Source organism: Cherax quadricarinatus, chromosome 39, assembly GCF_038502225.1.
Source record: "Cherax quadricarinatus isolate ZL_2023a chromosome 39, ASM3850222v1, whole genome shotgun sequence".
Classification (NCBI taxonomy): domain Eukaryota; kingdom Metazoa; phylum Arthropoda; class Malacostraca; order Decapoda; family Parastacidae; genus Cherax; species Cherax quadricarinatus.
The window spans coordinates 5580109-5598379 of record NC_091330.1 but is presented as its reverse complement, the minus strand read 5'-3'; the positions used below and the strand labels follow the sequence as shown (position 1 = coordinate 5598379).

The 18271-nt window shown below is 42.8% G+C and overlaps 1 protein-coding gene and 1 long non-coding RNA gene across 5 annotated transcripts in view; one reads left to right on the top strand and one right to left on the bottom strand.

The window, feature by feature from the left end:
- Positions 1–18271, bottom strand: part of LOC128696295 (A-type potassium channel modulatory protein KCNIP1) — a 285448-nt gene that overhangs the window by 48121 nt on the left and 219056 nt on the right. The gene's annotated exons all lie outside the window — the stretch shown is intronic.
- LOC138853761 (uncharacterized) overlaps positions 1–18271 on the top strand; it is a 103752-nt gene that overhangs the window by 27855 nt on the left and 57626 nt on the right. For 2 of the 3 annotated variants that reach the window (XR_011392910.1, XR_011392911.1), the window contains one exon: positions 6627–6910. The exons of the other annotated variant lie outside the window; for it this stretch is intronic. This is a non-coding gene — a long non-coding RNA (uncharacterized lncRNA). Of the gene's footprint in view, positions 1–6626; positions 6911–18271 lie in introns of those variants that run through there. 3 annotated transcript variants of the gene reach the window in all.

Here is an 18271-nt window from a genome sequence, read left to right as displayed (position 1 = left end):
AAGGTAGGGACCAGGATTCATTATCCAGGGGGTGAGAAGGACCAGCATTCACTATCCAGGGGTGAGAGGGACCAACATTCACTATCCAGGGGGTGAGAGGGTCCAGCATTCACTATCCAGGGGTGAGAGGGACCAGCATTCACTATCCAGGGGTGAGAGGGACCAGCATTCACTATCCAGGGGTGAGAGGGACCAGCATTCACTATCCAGGGGTAAGAGGGACCAGAATTCACTATTCAGGGGTGAGAGAGACCAGCATTCACTATCCAGGGGTGAGAGGGACCAGCATTCACTATTCAGGGGTGAGAGGGACCAGCATTCACTATCCAGGGGTGAGAGGGACCAGCATTCACTATCCAGGGGTGAGAGGGACCAGCATTCACTATCCAGGGGTGAGAGGGACCAGCATTCACTATCCAGGGGTGAGAGGGACCAGCATTCACTATCCAGGGGTGAGAGGGACTAGGGTATAACTCCTGCGTCTATCAAAGTTACAAGAAAATTTAAATGGCGACATTGAGGAGTCATCTGATTTCCCCAGTGACGAAGATGGATGAGAGAGAGAGAGAGAGAGAGAGAGAGAGAGAGAGAGAGAGAGAGAGAGAGAATCAGATACAGACGTGCTGTGCATGACGGGGATTAAAGTCGTGGGTGTGGCCTGCACCTGGTCGTTTGTTAATCTGCTGGTAGTATGCTGGTGTCTGCTGGTGTCTGCTGGTAGTTTGCTGGTAGTATGCTGGTAGTATGCTGGTAGTATGCTGGTAGTAGACTGGTTGTAGACTGGTGTCTGTTGGTAGTTTACTGGTGTCTGCTGGTAGTATGCTGGTGCCTGCTGGCAGTTTGCTGGTGTCTGCTGGTAGTATGCTGGTGTCTGCTGGTAGTTTGCTGGTGTCTGCTGGTAATCTTCTGGCAGTATGCTGGTAATCTGCTGGCAGCATACTGGTAATCTGCAGGCAGTATGCTGGTAATCTGCTGGCAGTATACTGGTGTCTGCTAGCAGTATGCTGGTACTATGGTAGTATATTATCTTCCGGTAAGTTATATCAGGTTACAACATGGCAGCACGAGAGGATAGGGGAAAAGGTCATGTCAAGTCCATTAGGGAAAGTTAAAGTGGTTAATACCCCAAGTGTTGTGCTCTCGTAAGTGTTATGACCTTACTGGAAGGTCACGAGCCATCCATCCCACACCCCACACACACACACACACACACACACACACACACACACACACACACACACACACACACACACACACACACACACACACATACACACCATACACACCATACACACCATACACAACATACACACACACATACACACATACACACACATTCACACACAGACACATACACACACATACATACACACACACACACACATAAAACACACACACACGCACACACACACATACACATACACACACATACACACACACACACACACACACACACTGACAGACAGGACACAGAAAAACACCACTGTTTTACCTAGATTTGGCTCGGTGAGCTTTTCCAGATTAGATCTAAACTAGACTAGCAGTTTGGATTACCATATAAATTAATTATTCAAGTGATTATAGAAATTTCTGATGACTGAGAGGCATAGAGGATGGCTTATTGTGCATAGAAAGTGTTAGTGAGAATACAGAGGTATTAGTGGGTACAGAGAAGGTATTAACTAAAAGCAAAGTCGGTCCAGTAATTGATCCTTTGCTGCCCCTGAAATAGTGAATGACACACCAGTGGTAACTGCATCCTGTTAATTAGTGATGGCCGGAGAAGTGAATATTATATAATGAATTACTGCTGACCGGAATAAAGAGTGAGACAGATGTACCAGGACAAAACTTTATTAGGAAGAAACGTTTCACTCTAATAAGGTTGTTTTTCAAATTATAATAAAAGTTAAGGAAGCCTAGAGAACAAATGGATTTGTCAGTTAAAAATAGGAGAGGAGAGTTATTAAATGGAGAGTTAGAGGTATTGGGAAGATGGAGGGAATATTTTGAGGAATTGTTAAATGTTGATGAAGATAGGGAAGCTGTGATATCGTGTATAGGGCAAGGAGGAACAACATCTTGTAGGAGTGAGGAAGAGCCAGTTGTGAGTGTGGAGGAAGTTCGTGAGGCAGTAGGTAAAATGAAAGGGGGTAAGGCAGCCGGGATTGATGGGATTAAGATAGAAATGTTAAAAGCAGGTGGGGATATAGTTTTGGAGTGGTTGGTGCAATTATTTAATAAATGTATGGAAGAGGGTAAGGTACTTAGGGATTGGCAGAGAGCATGCATAGTTCCTTTGTATAAAGGCAAAGGGGACAAAATAGAGGGCAAAAATTATAGGGGGATAAGTCTGTTGAGTATACCTGGTAAAGTGTATGGTAGAGTTATTATTGAAAGAATTAAGAGTAAGACGAAGAATAGGATAGCAGATGAACAAGGAGGCTTTAGGAAAGGTAGGGGGTGTGTGGACCAGGTGTTTACAGTGAAACATATAAGTGAACAGTATTTAGATAAGGCTAAAGAGGTCTTTGTGGCATTTATGGATTTGGAAAAGGCGTATGACAGGGTGGATAGGGGGGCAATGTGGCAAATGTTGCAGGTGTATGGTGTAGGAGGTAGGTTACTGAAAGCAGTGAAGAGTTTTTACGAGGATAGTGAGGCTCAAGTTAGAGTATGTAGGAAAGAGGGAAATTATTTCCCAGTAAAAGTAGGCCTTAGACAAGGATGTGTGATGTCACCGTGGTTAATATATTTATAGATGGGATTGTAAGAGAAGTAAATGCGAGGGTCTTGGCAAGAGGCGTGGAGTTAAAAAATAAAGAATCACACATAAAGTGGGAGTTGTCACAGTTGCTCTTTGCTGATGACACTGTGCTCTTGGGAGATTCTGAAGAGAAGTTGCAGAGATTGGTGGATGAATTTGGTAGGGTGTGCAAAACAAGAAAATTAAAAGTAAATACAGGAAAGAGCAAGGTTGAGGATAAAAAGATTAGGTGATGAAAGATTGGATATCAGATTGGAGGGAGAGAGTATAGAGGAGGTGAATGTATTCAGATATTTGGGAGTGGACGTGTCAGCGGATGGGTCTATGAAAGATGAGGTGAATCATAGAATTGATGAGGGGAAAAGGGTGAGTGGTGCACTTAGGAGTCTGTGGAGACAAAGAACTTTGTCCTTGGAGGCAAAGAGGGGAATGTATGAGAGTATAGTTTTACCAACGCTCTTATATGGGTGTGAAGCATGGGTGATGAATGTTGCAGTGAGTAGAAGGCTGGAGGCAGTGGAGATGTCATGTCTGAGAGCAATGTGTGGTGTGAATATAATGCAGAGAATTCGTAGTTTGGAAGTTAGGAGGAGGTGCGGGATTACCAAAACTGTTGTCCAGAGGGCTGAGGAAGGGTTGTTGAGGTGGTTCGGACATGTAGAGAGAATGGAGCGAAACAGAATAACTTCAAGAGTGTATCAGTCTGTAGTGGAAGGAAGGCGGGGTAGTGGTCGGCCTAGGAAAGATTGGAGGGAGGGGGTAAAGGAGGTTTTGTGTGCGAGGGGCTTGGACTTCCAGCAGGCATGCGTGAGCGTGTTTGATAGGAGTGAATGGAGACAAATGGTTTTTAATACTTGACGTGCTGTTGGAGTGTGAGCAAAGTAACATTTATGAAGGGGTTCAGGGAAACCGGCAGGCCGGACTTGAGTCCTGGAGATGGGAAGTACAGTGCCTGCACTCTGAAGGAGGGGTGTTAATGTTGCAGTTTAAAAACTGTAGTGTAAAGCACCCTTCTGGCAAGACAGTGATGGAGTGAATGATGGTGAAAGTTTTTGTTTTTCGGGCCACCCTGTCTTGGTGGGAATCGGCCAGTGTGATAATAAAAATAAAAAAATAAAACATACTCGTGTGGTTTGTCTTCAGTGAAGACCTCAGCTGGTAAAGAACTTTGATGCTAAACCTGAAATTTCACCCAATTCAGAAGACACCTTAAATGTCTGCAACGTCGGTATTTACAAAACAATTCATCTCTTGTACATGATACTTCGTCATTTATTTTGAAACTGAGAACGAGGAACGACTAGCAGCACTAGAAGATAGGAAGACCAGGGTTTGACATGATCAGGGTATACAAAATACAGGAGATAAAGATGGATAAGGACAGACTGTTAAAGACGCGAGAGCAGAGAGAGATAGGGAACATATACCTGGAACACCTTTAGGGTCTTTCAGGGGTCAATTCCCCCGCGACCCGGTCCATGACCATGAGAAACATAAAAAAAAATTCAAATTTCGAATGGAACGGGTTCGATGAAGAGGCTATTGAGACACCTTCCATACACAGTTTAAAGAATATGTATGATGGAAAACTTAAGGAAATGAATCACAAGTTGTTATTTAGTATTTTCCAGGCGGAGCCTAGAGCTGTGACTCGAATTTTGTAAAATGAACGAGGTGGGTGCAGCAATCTGAGAACCAACACACACACACACACACACACACACACACACACACACACACACACACACACACACACGAACGTTCATTTGCTCATATGTATGCATATACATTTACAAGCATACACAAACAGAAACATACATGCATGTAAACATACAAACATTCACATACAAACAGATACGTATGCACATAAACATATAAATCATACACACACGCACATACACACAAAAAATACACACAAACACACGCCCCGATAAACCCCGAGACAGACACGACAGAAAGACAGACATTATAATGACAGACATGATAGTGACAACCATCTCATGACTAAGTTGAGACACGCCTTGTGTCGCCTGGGTGTGGCACTTTCTGGCCTCCTCTGCAGTTATACTGCACTGCCCATGACCGATACACGTCCACGACGAGTGTGAGGTCTCACTCGACCCCCTATACGGTTTTGGAGCTTCCTCGTCACAACAACACTATTTGCAGTTATTATATTAACATTTGTACTCAGTTTTTTTAACTTGTGTATTTGAGATTACTCAACGTAACTACTGTCACTGGAGGAAGTGTGTAAAGGTTGGATAAAGTTATTTTGGTTCAGAAATGTAACAACTGTCATCACTATGGGACAAAAACCACCTTGTTAAACCCCTACTCACAGTAAAGAACAAAAAGGTACAATACAGTGACTGGAACAATGCACAGATAACTCGCACATAGAGAGGAGCTTACGACGACGTTTCGGTCCTACTTGGACCATTTACAAAGTCACATTAACAGTTTAGCGTGACTTTGTAAATGTTCTAATCGGACCGAAGCGTCGTCGTAAGGTCCTCTATTCTGCTTCAATCCTTCCCTTTCCTGTTCTTTCCATCGATCTTGTCGTCTAATAGGGAGAAAAAACTTACTTCATTGTATACCAATGACTGCAAAATCCCTAAATTTCTATGGCTCCCTCACTCCTTCAAAGTGAACCTCCTACCAGTAAACACACTTGGTATACGTCCTTACTCTTCCACAACCATCTTCTACCACCATCATCTCTTGCACCTTCCCTGTCCTGCATCTGCCACCACCCATCTCCCTCCATCCCCTTTCCTTTTTCTCCAATAACACGGGATCAGCCTCAAAACAAACACACACACACACACACACACACACACCACACACACACACACACACAAAAGAAACATCAGGCAAAGCGTCTATCGACAACTACCTTTGACAGATGGTGGCTAACACACCGCCTGCCATGAGAATCCATGAAAAAAAAGTTATGTGGCAGAGAAAGTTCTTCAGTGGCAATCAAAGCCTTCTTTGACAAAGTTCTCCTTTGAATCAAAATAAGTTCTGTGGCTCAGAAAATTCTTCCCTTGCATAAGCAGCACCTTCATTCCAGAACAGATGGTAATCTTTGCCATAACTTTTTATGGATGGATAAAAACAAAGTTTTAACCCAGTCAGATCCTTCAAGAGAGATCCCGTTAATGAGAAAAGTCTCTGGGGACGGAGGCTGTAAACCTCCTTTAGGGAGACAGATCTAGGGGTGAGCATCGTAATGAACATATCACCGAAGGCACACGCCAACATCGGTAATCTCTGCAGAGCTCTAGTTTAACCAGTCTTAGATAAGCTTTCAGTAATCTCAGGGAAGAGTCATTCACGACCCTTTATACCCTATATGACAGGACCTTCTTCGAGTATGCAGCACCAGCTTGGATCCCAATAACTTCTATGTAATTGTTCCCTGATGGGAGCAATTACATAGGGTTAATTAATTTCTAATGGTTAATTCACCTCTATTGTTACTGCAAGACTTGAAACATCTTTCTGTATATTTTCTTCATTGTAAATATTTCTGTGACTCTTTTACCTAAAGCCTTATACACAAACATTTATAATATATCCATTTTTTCCTATTCCTAAAGCGATTCGAATCGCATAAATATTAAATAACAAAAAGGCACAATACCGTGACTGGAACGATACACAAATAACCCGCACATAAAAGACAGAAGCTACGTTTCGGTCCGACTTGGACCATTGACAAAGTCACACTTTGTCAATGGTCCAAGTCGGACCGAAACGTCGTCGTAAGCTTCTGTCTTTTATGTGCGGGTTATTTGTGTATCGCATAAATATTCTAAGGTAGCCTATATCGAAGTTTTTTATGCAGAGATCAGTCACATCTCTCACTACAAGGGAATGGTGAAATTTCTCACAGCTCCAGAAAAGGCTGCCAGCTTCCCCACAGAAGCTTCATCGTCATTATCAACGCAGAGCTGACGCTGCATCCATGTTCTCAGAAATGACAACACTACTAAAGCTAATTACTGAAAAATGTTCATTTGCAGATATCATTAGGCACTTAGGTGCCATGTAAGAGGTCATTAGTGGCTGCTCCACTGACCTGGAGCATCGTGAAATGGATGCTTGGATTCTGAACCTTCTTTCAGAGAAGGAAGGAAACGTTGAAGACAAGGGTGTCAAGGCGAAAGAAAGTTTTATAGCCTGGGAGAGAGATAGCCTGGGAGAGAGATAGCCTGGGAGAGAGATAGCCTGGGAGAGAGAGAGCCTGGGAGAGAGATAGCCTGGGAGAGAGATAGCCTGGGAGAGAGATAGCCTGGGAGAGAGATAGCCTGGGAGAGAGATAGCCTGGGAGAGAGATAGCCTGGGAGAGAGATAGCCTGGGAGAGAGATAGCCTGGGAGAGAGATAGCCTGGGAGAGAGAGAGCCTGGGAGAGAGATAGCCTGGGAGAGAGAGAGCCTGGGAGAGAGAGAGCCTGGGAGAGAGAGAGCCTGGGAGAGAAATAAAGCCTAAGAGAAAATAAATAAGGTTAACTACGGAACGTATTAGGAAAGCTTCATTGCTTTCGTTAAGTTATTCTTGTGTAACTATAATGCAATCCGATACTAGATTTTTTTTTTTTTGAGGGTGGGGGGGGGGGAGGCCTCTACGTATGACTTTGAGTCTAGGATGATAGAGATATCTTTAGGGGCAGCTAGCCCCGTCTCTCTCACCATTAGTATTTCTTCTTCCCCACATAATCATCTCCCAGCTGACAAGGAGGACTCTAGGAATATTTGACAGATTTATGGGTTTGTTTTGACTGTGTGTGCCTCTCCACGAGAACCTGGCCTGTGGAAAACACTCCAGCTCCTACGTTAATGATACAATCCAAACACTTATATTGATGTCAGATCCTCTTCAGCCAAAAAAGTACGAAAAATATCTAGGACTTCTTTTTTTCTGTGCTACATTGCACGGGTGCAGTAAGCACAATAAGGAAACACTTTATCAACATTCGTGGTCCCAGATTATTCAACATATTACCGGAAGAAATCAGGAACACTGCTGGAACAAGTGTAGACGTCTTCAAGAGGAAACTAGACAAGTACCTTCACCAGGTGCCAGATCAACCAGTCTGTGAGGAATATGTGGGGACGCTGGCCACCAGCAGTAAGAGCCTGGTTTACCAGGCAAGCACCAGACGATCCTGGCCTATGGCCGGGCTCCGGGAGTGTACACACTCTCGAAACTCATCAAAGGTATATCGGTAAATTGTGCTCTTATTCATTTACGAACCTCTATCATACACACCTTAGATCCATTACTCGAAAATATGAATTCTTAAGGAATTATATCCTACCTGGGGCCGATTTATTTACAGGATAATTAAAAAACTAAAAAGATCTGGTAACCATTGAGGAGTAGCGCTCCTTTGTTTCAGATGAGGAAGAGAAAATCCGATTGCAAATCAGGAGGATCTAACTCCATTTCAGCCGCGCCAACTTACCCAAGCAGAGTTTTAACACGCTTTCTCCAGGTTTTTCCTCCCATTAAGACGATTTAATGGTGAAGTTAACCAGGTTTAAGCAGGAGTGACACTGTTGCTAGTGAGATGCAATTTCTGGTGAGACACTGTTGCCAGGGTGACACTGTTGCCACGGTGACACTGTTACCAAGGACGGACGGACACACACACACACACACACACACACACACACACACACACACACACACACACACGCACGCACGCACGCACGCACGCAAGCCCGTTTCTCAGTATCCATCTCGCTAGTAGCAGACGCAGGACCGAGCCTTCACCATTTCTTATAATGACCCACACAGGTTTAGCGCTTCACATAACTCAGTGTCAACTAAGTATTAAATATTTCAAGACAAGTGAATCTCAGTTGCCTCTTGATTGCAGCTCTTCAAAAATATTAAAATAAAATAGTTTAAATCACCCCGTTGACAACAGACGTGAAATCACCCTTTATCATTTAAAACAGAGAGCGGCTCACCCCTTACCTTTTTTAATAGCAGAGTTGAGACAGCACTGTACCACATAAGCACTGAACTAGGATCATCCTTTCCCACATGAACACAGCTAGGAATCATCCCTTACCATAATGTACCGAGAGCTAGAAACCATTAGTTCCTACATAAACACAGCTAAGAACCATCCCTTACCATAATGTACCGAGAGCTAGAAACCATCCCTTCCTACATAAACACAGCTAGGAACCATCCCTTATCATACAGCTAGGAACCATCCCTTATCATACACAGAGTTGAAACTCTCTCTCACCATATATACACAGTGTTGATTTAATGGAAAAGATCCAAGCTGAATTTATCTGCAAATGTCTCAGTGAATTTATGAGCTCCTCTGGATCAACATTATTATTTTTATTATTACTACTACTACTACTATTGCCACTGTTATTACTACAACTATCATTATGATTATATAACAATCGTCTTATCAATATGGGTTATTGTTATGCAATCCTGACAAGGAGCAGCACGGGTATGCTTTCAAACCTGTGTGCAGATATGCTACCACTTAATAATGAGCATGGCTATGCTTCCTGACAAATACTTTAGGTATGGTGACTGGCAAGCACAAGAATATATATGCTCCCAGAGTAACTTGGGCAATGAAGAGCGTGTTGTTTGCACTCAGCAGCGCATCACATGAGGTAGGCGGAGTCTGCAATGTAGTGGGAGTTACTGCACTGTTCTGACCTGGAGAGAGACGTCCTACCCATGATGTGGAGAGGGGCGTAACATCCATGATGTGGAGAGGGGCGTAACATCCATGATGTGGAGAGGGGCGTCCCACCCATGATGTGGAGAGGGGCGTCCCACCCATGATGCGGAGAGGGGCGTCCCACCCATGATGTTCCGACGTTGTCTAAGACCATGTCTTGAGATTAGCTACCAAGGTGATGGAAGAAATTTCATCCCATTCAGTCACAAGCATCTTTCTTCCACCTCATCAAGGGCTCTTGATCCAAAGAATGTGAACTACCCTCCGTATCGGTGGATCAAACCTGATTAACTCTTATTCTTCATTGTGTGGTATGACCTCTTCTCGTTTATTGGTTACCTGTGAATAATATAATAATAATCCTGTAGGCGGGAAGTACATTGCCTTCACTCTGAAGGAAGGTTGGGGATATTTGCCGTTTTGACCTGTAGTATCAGCTCCCCTCTGGCAAGACGGTGACGGAGCGAGTGATGGTGAAAGTGTTTTTTTCTTTTTTGGGTCACCCTGACTGGGTTGGAGACAGCCGATTTGTTGAAAAAAAAATTGTAATTTCTGTGACAGAGTTTCTTAGGAGCTTTGACACATGTTACTCCAGCAATCTGATTAAATGTAAAGCGCTAAATCCGCGTGGGACGGAGGATCGAGTACTGAATTCTCGATTCTCCGTTCCCTAATGGCAGGACACATCTACCTACCTTGAGCTTTTTAATGGTGAAGGATTTCTCAGTTGGGATGGCAGCAAATTCGTAGAGGAAATGTGGGAGGGATGAGACTAGGAGTGAGGGGAAAATACTGGTGAAGGAGAATCCAGAGAAAAAAAAGGTGCAAGAAAAACTGTAAAGGGAAGCCTTTATTAACCTGTCTCTGTAGTATCAAACCTAGCAATAATGGCGTTGTAATTAAATGTTGACATATAATTACCAGCCATGTTTAAAAACATTATTTTTTATGGTGGTCCGTAAATTGGGAATGCATTTTCACCTTGAAAATTATTTTTTTTTTTACTGTGGATGTTGAAAATGACAATGGGCAGCTGGTGCTGGGTAAGCACTCAAGCACCATCTGACCACCACCAACAACAGTGCCAACAACAGAAGCAGCAGCACCCCAGCACCAGCTCGACCACTCACCTGCAACCACAACTACCAGCCACCACTGGGTCAGCAGTCTTCACCACGTCAACATCTGGGTAGCAGCCTCTTTTCAAAAAGCAAGTTAGGTCGTGATTTATGAAGAGGGACGTGGAGGCGACCGAATTACTTTATACCGAGGACTGTTAGTCAACAGTAGTGTTCTCTTTCTTTCTCTCTCTCTCTTTCTCTTTGCTAACGGAAGCTTAAGTGATACTCACGTTAGGATCTCCGTGCTCTGCTATTGGGATTTACGAGCTCGTTGGTGGAGAGAATTTATGATCATTCTCGAAAGATTTACGAACTTTGCATTGTGGGAGGAGACAGACAGACACACACACACACACACACACACACACACACACACACACACACACACACACACACACACACACACACACACACACAGTTATAACTGCATATTGAAGACTCGGGTGAACCACAAGGATGTTAGGAAGTATTTCTTCATTCATAGAGTTGTCAGGAAGTGGAATAGTCTGGAGAGTGATGTAGTGGAGGTAGGATCCATACATAGCTTTAAGAAGAGGTACGACAAAGTTCATAGAGCAGGGAAAGAGTAGGCCTAGTAGCGACCAGCTACTAGGCGAGTACACACACACACACTAAGGATGTATTCACCTCATAAGCCTCTTCAGAACCTTTGTATAGGCTGCTGTACTTTCAATTTTGTAATGCCTTTATGCTGTCTGTTGATCCAAGGAAATAAAGCTTCCCCTCACCATGAATGAAACCCGTTTGCCTTCCATTCCCCAGGTGGCGTACGGTCATTGTTGGTTAACAGTATTGTTGGTAAACAATTGATGGTAAGATCGAATCACTGTAAGACACAAGTGCAAGAGTTAGGCATCTTTATTCCTCAACGTTTCGCCTACACAGCAGGCTTCTTCAGTCGAGTACAGAGGAGTTAGCATAAGCAGTGAAGATGTGAAGACGATGTTATCAGTCCATCCTTGAAAACATTGTTTTGTATACCAGTTACCACAGTCATCATCTCACTGTTTAACTTCAGGTTGCCTTCAAAACTTCAGAGATCGTTCCATCTATTCCCCCGAATTTTTCTCCCCATACATCAAAAACCGCTGATGCCTCATCTTACTTCCTCCATACTTGACTTCCATCCTCCCTCCTAACACGTTCCATTCTTCTCTGACTCGTAAACGATCTCTCCGCCTCCATCTCATTATTTACATTCATCTTCACAAAATGTTCTTCTCCATCTCTCCAGAGCCTCCATCTCCTTATCCTGCATCTCACACTCCTAATACATTAGTTCATCTTTCATTTTTTTAACTGTTTCTGGAAAATACACACAAAACCGACACACTGACACTCAGTGCAAAAAAAAAAAAAACTAGTTTGAGCCATCCTGCTAAGATCTGATTTCCATATTTCTTCTCCATCTTCCTTCGCCTCCTCATCTTTCTCTTCTCCTTCATCATCATCTCCTTCCTCCTCCTCCTCTCAAGGAACTCTGATATATAATTCACTTCAACTCAGAAAATCCATCAAGCAGGTATTTCTCTCACCTGTATTGCTATTTGCAACAATTTTTCACTTTAAGAAGCTCGGCACTCGTGGTTTCTGACAGCAGTAAAGCTATTGTAAAGAATTACAGACAAGTAGCACTTATATTCTTCAACACAAAAATCTTTAAAAAGATTCTAAGAGGCAAGATCGCCAACCAACTGGACACCCAAAACCTGTACAACCCAGGACAGTGTCGGTTCAGAGGAGGTCGCTCCTTGACGGGGTTGGGCGATACTTTGGTCTGCTGGGCGATATCACGTTAGGTAAAGTTTGTCTGGAAACAGGGTAAGTGTTTCCTGACTCGGGTCTTAGTCATTATGATGACCCGCAGCTGGTTGAAGCTTTTGGTCATCTGACCGAGGCCTTCCACTGGCTTACCGGTCCACCTTTTTAGCCCTGTGGGCGATATGTGGCGTCTTCCTTGGACAACGTTCCTTGGAGGAGGATTTGCTGTAGGCTGTTTAGCGGTTACGTCTGGAGTAAGTATATATTTTATTGCATAAATGTATATCGTGTTCTTTGAGTGTGTTATAAGAGGATATATCATGTTGTATGAGGGATGCATCATCTTGTATGGTGAAGGTATCATGTATGGGGGGCGTATCATGTTGTGTGGGGGTGTATCATGTTGTATGGGGGTGTATCATGTTGTATGGGGTGTATCATGTTGTGTGCGGGTGTATCATGTTGTGTGGGGGTGTATCATGTTGTATGGGAGTGTATCATGTTGTGTGGGGGTGTATCATGTTGTATGGGATGTATCATGTTGTGTGTGGGTGTATCATGTTGTGTGGGGGTGTATCATGTTGTATGGGGGTGTATCATGTTGTATGGGGGTGTATCATGTTGTGTGGGGGTGTATCATACTGTGTGTGGGTGTATCATGTTGTGTGGGGGTGTATCATGCTGTGTGGGGGTGTATCATGTTGTATGGGATGTATCATGTTGTGTGTGGGTGTATCATGTTGTGTGGGGGTATATCATGTTGTATGGGGGTGTATCATGTTGTGTGGGGGTGTATCATGTTGTATATGGGTGTATCATGTTGTATGGGGGTGTATCATGTTGTATGGGAGATGTATCATGTTGTATGGGAGATGTATTATGTATGGGATGTATTATGTTGTATGGGAGATGTATCATGTTGTATGGGGGTGTATCATGTTGTGTGGGGGTGTATCATGTTGTATGGGGGTGTATCATGTTGTATGAGGGTGTATCATGTTGTATGGGAGATGTATCATGTTGTATGGGAGATGTATTATATTGTATGGGGGATGTATCATGTATGGGAGATGTATCATGTTGTATGGGGGTGTATCATGTTGTATGGGATGTATCATGTTGTATGGGGTGTATTATGTTGTATGGGAGATGTATCATGTTGTATGGAGGTGTATCATGTTGTATGGGGTGTATCATGTTGTATGGGGTGTATCATGTTGTATGGGAGATGTATCATGTCGTATGGGGGTGTATCATGTTGTATGGGGGTGTATCATGTTGTATTGGAGATGTATCATGTTGTATGGAGGTGTATCATGTATGGGAGATGTATCATGTTGTATGGGAGATGTATCATGTTGTATGGAGGTATATCATGTTGTATGGAGGTATATCATGTTGTATGGGGGTATATCATGTTGTATGGGGGTGTATCATGTTTGAGGGTGTTTTGCGTCATTTCACAGTGTATCATGCTGTATGAGGGTCTATCCCTACATCTGAGGGTTTAACCTTTTGTTGTATCGTTGTTGTATAAGGAATGTATCGTGTTTTATGAAGCAGAGACGGAAGAGGGTGGAGGGTGATCAGACTGATAAAGGAGGTAAATGGAAAGTGACAAGAGAGAAATGAATGTCGTAGAAAGTCACACCAACGGAATAAAGAAAAAAAAATTGAAAATTGAGAAAGATGAATTTTTTCCTGATTTAATTACGCGTTAATTACGTATTACGTAACTAATTACGAATTTTAATAGGCAAATGCGTTGCCAGATCCGTCTCAGGGATAGGACGCAGGGTGAGGCTGTTACCAGACCGGGCGGGGTACCCCAGTTGACGTTAATAATGGGCATACACAGCGAAAATTCACGATAATGAATGAAAATTTTATGATAATGAAGGAAATTTCATTATAATGTAGGAAACTTTGCTATAATGATCGCTACGATTCCAGGTATTTCTCAGTTTTTTTGTATCTTACGTTTTCTTGGGTTGGGGAAAATACGAAGACTTGTGTTTAAATTAGGACAATAAGAATGACAATGGCTTTTTCTGATGTAAAAGGGAAAATTACCATTGTTTTACCTCGATGAAAGGAAAGAATGATTTGAACCTTATGTAGTGTTGCGGCCTTGTTACCTTAACGAAGGGAAGAGTTTGTTGTGTTATTTTCAAGGGAGCCTCTTCTTACCTTAGTGTTTGTGTGAGGGAAAGCAGACTATGTAGGTAGCTTACCTTAGTGTACAGATACAGTGGCCTCCACTTACCTAAGGAGAGAGAGAGAGAGAAAGAGAGAGGAAATGTTAGTACGGCTTATTGTAGACTACATTTTGATGTGCAGCTAAAGAATGTATTTGTAAGAGATAGGTAAACTCTTACCTTACGCTTTCCTCGCCCCACAACTCTCACCCCAAAACTTCCTTCATTCCCAAAAAATCTCTTTCACCCCACATCTTCATCTTACCTCTCACTCCCATACACACCTATCTCACCTCACAGCTTCCTTATCCCCTCTCTTCCCTCCTTCACCTCAAGCATCCCACAAATACACCTATTTCTAGACGCCTCCTTCACCCCCGCACCTTCGCCCCGCCTCTCCTTTAACCTACGCCTCTTTTAACCTACGCCTCTTTTTAACCTACACCTCCTTCACCCCCACGCCTCCTTCAGGCCACACTTTCTTTACCCCACACCATCCTCATTCCCCTCTTCCATCTCTAGAACATACACCCCCCTCTTTCTCATTCCTGCCACCCCAAAATCACCCCTACCTACGCTTACCACCCGCACATGTTTCCCTACCCTTCCCAACCCATGACGATTCCTTCCAAGAACTGGTTCATAAAAGACCCAGAGATAGTCCAGAAAAAAGAAAGGCCTAAGCCTGGAGTAAACCTGGAAGCCTCGCCTCTCAGCCGTTAAGACACTGCTTGTCTACCGACCGTTGATGACACGTAACAGGGAGGGGAGACTACCGTGGTCCTAGCCATCGGTAGTTGAAAGTTGAAGGTAATACTTGGCAGTAGAAAGCTAACGTGATCTAAGTTAACGGAAACTAGCATCTCTCGATGAGAAGTCCTTGCCGGGGTGTTGAAGACTATTGTTCTCTTCTCTGCGATGCTGCCCCAAACAACGAGAGAGAACGACTCTTGAAACAGTACCTGCATGGAGCTCAAATCCGTGACTAGCCAGTTCTAAAGCTAACAGCCTAGTTGTTAGTTTTACTATGCCAGCCTAATAAGATTCATTCAACTAAGTTTATATCGAAACACGAAAATGCAGATTCATCCAGACGATCCTCACACCAGAATGCGTTCCAACGCATTCTGTTGTGGGAACTTAAAGAATATTTTCGTTGAACAACGTATGCTTCAGTTTAAGGGAGTGCTCAAGATGGAAGACAAAAAAGAGACAGGAAGATTAAGTGAAGTGGAAGTTACGCAGTACAATCAAGCCAAAAATCATGGAGCTGGATGGACACTTCTCAAGTATGAGGGACTGACCACCTCAAAGAGACACCAAAGGGTTGCACACGTGTCTTATCACTGGTGAAAGAACATGGAAGAATGTCCAAAAGAAGGAAGACAAACGCGAACATGGAAAAGAGCAAAGCGATAAGAATGAAAAGTAAGTTTAAGTACTAGAGTGGATGCTAGATTAAGAAGAGGAAACATGACGTGAATGTACACTATGGAAGTATTTTGTAGAGGATGTGTCGGCGGATGGGGACGAGGTGCAATATAGAATATATGAGGGGAAAAGGTAGGTGGAGTGTTGGGACGTGTATGGGAATAAAAAAGAAGTTAATCACTTGACACGAAAAGAAGAATGCACCAGCGTCTATAAATGCCAACACTTTCGTAAGGATATGAGGCATGATCTTCAAATACTGGAGAGAAGAGGAGGCTGGAGACAGTGAGGTGTCATGCGTGTGAACAATGTGTTGTGTGAATATTATGCAGAGAATAAGTAGCTCATAAGTTTCAAGACTGTATTGTGTGTTATGACAGGGATGATCCAGAGAGTGGAGAAGGGGTTGTTGAGATGGTTCGATCATTTAGAAGGATGGAGCAAAATAGGTTGACCAAGACCATATATAAATCTGGAGGTGTAGAGGGCGTCCCAGGAGGTTAAAAAGATGGAGGTTTTAAGTGTTAGAGGCTGAGCATCCAGTAGGCATATGTTTACGTGTTAAATCTGAGTGAAGATAAATGAATTTTCCGAGACGACGTGCTGTAGGAGTGCGAGCACGCCATTAGAGTTCAAGTCCGGTTAGCCAGACTTGAGCTCTAGTGGCGTAAGTGCTCTCCTGTAAAACCAACTAAGGACTTAGTGATAATGAAGGTGTTTTTCTTGTTTGCATCCCACTGCCATTACCAGAAAAGAAAAAAATATACAAGAGAAGAGCAAACAAGTGATGACTGCTGCGTGCATCCTTCTTGTCAATAGGAACGTGACTGCAGTCACTCACTAGAAGAGTTACATCTCTGTGTGGCCAGCCACCCGAAGAGAATAAAACAATCCTGTCTTCTCACAAAGGAAGAGTACCCATAAACGTGGCTCAGAATTGAACCTCTTTTTAGTCAGTAAAATCTGTACCAGTAGATGAATGGTTCAAAGAACCGACACGTTGCACATGTGTCTAATTTAACAAAATCTGTTCCTACCAACTAGTTACGACCTCCGTCAGATAAAGACTCGCGCAACGCATGACATGACTGTCTTAATCCATTATATATTGTCAATTCTTTTTTAAATCATCCTTTCACCTTTCAATATTTATATATACATATATAAATACTCTAATGCTGTAAAATATTTTCCAAAGCTCATTCTTCTCATTGCAAAATTAAATATATAGTAAAAATGGCATAAAGACCTACATATGTTGAAGCCTTTTTTTTTTACCAACCATTTTCATTGACGTATTTACTAAATAATTAAAAGAACTAAGATAAATACATCGCAAATTTTCCAGCTGAGATTTTTTAGTTATTTACTGAATAACTAAATAGAAACTTGCGTTTAAATAAAAAAAAAGGCCTCGTGGTTTTTCTAAACGAAATTACTGAGAGGATCATCATGTAAGAGAATGTGTATTATGAGTCAGAAGAAATTACCAGTTGTTATTGCATGACGAGGCAGGATCCTCGGTCAATAATGCCTGTTCCTATCAATCTTAAGGCTGTGAGGGAGCGATCCCCAGAGATTCTGACCGAAAGTTTCCGCTTCATCCTCCTCGACCAGCACAACTTTCTTAAATATAACGTGTGGAAAATTACACGTATTAGCATACTGCATTTTTTTCCAAGACGAACGTACACACCACGAGCTGTGAATCAACCCCTGCAAACACACACACACACACACACACACACACACACACACACATACACACACACACACACACACACACACACACACACACATACGTAAAATAAAGTAACAAAGAATGTTGGAGAAGGTAATTAGTTTTAATCTTAATTATATTTGTTAAAAGCAGTGTTAATGATAAAATATGCAATAACCAATACATCGTCTGTTGTGAATGTTAATGGCAAAAACAAGTCTGGTTATACAACAAGTCTGGGTTATACAACAAGTCTGGGTTATACAACAAGTCTGGGTTATACAACAAGTCTGGGTTATACAACAAGTCTGGGTTATACAACAAGTCTGGGTTATACAACAAGTCTGGGTTATACAACAAGTCTGGGTTATACAACAAGTCTGGGTCATACAACAAGTCTGGGTCATACAACAAGTCTGGGTCATACAACAAGTCTGGGTCATACAACAAGTCTGGGTCATACAACAAGCCTGGGTCATACAACAAGTCTGGGTCATACAACAAGTCTG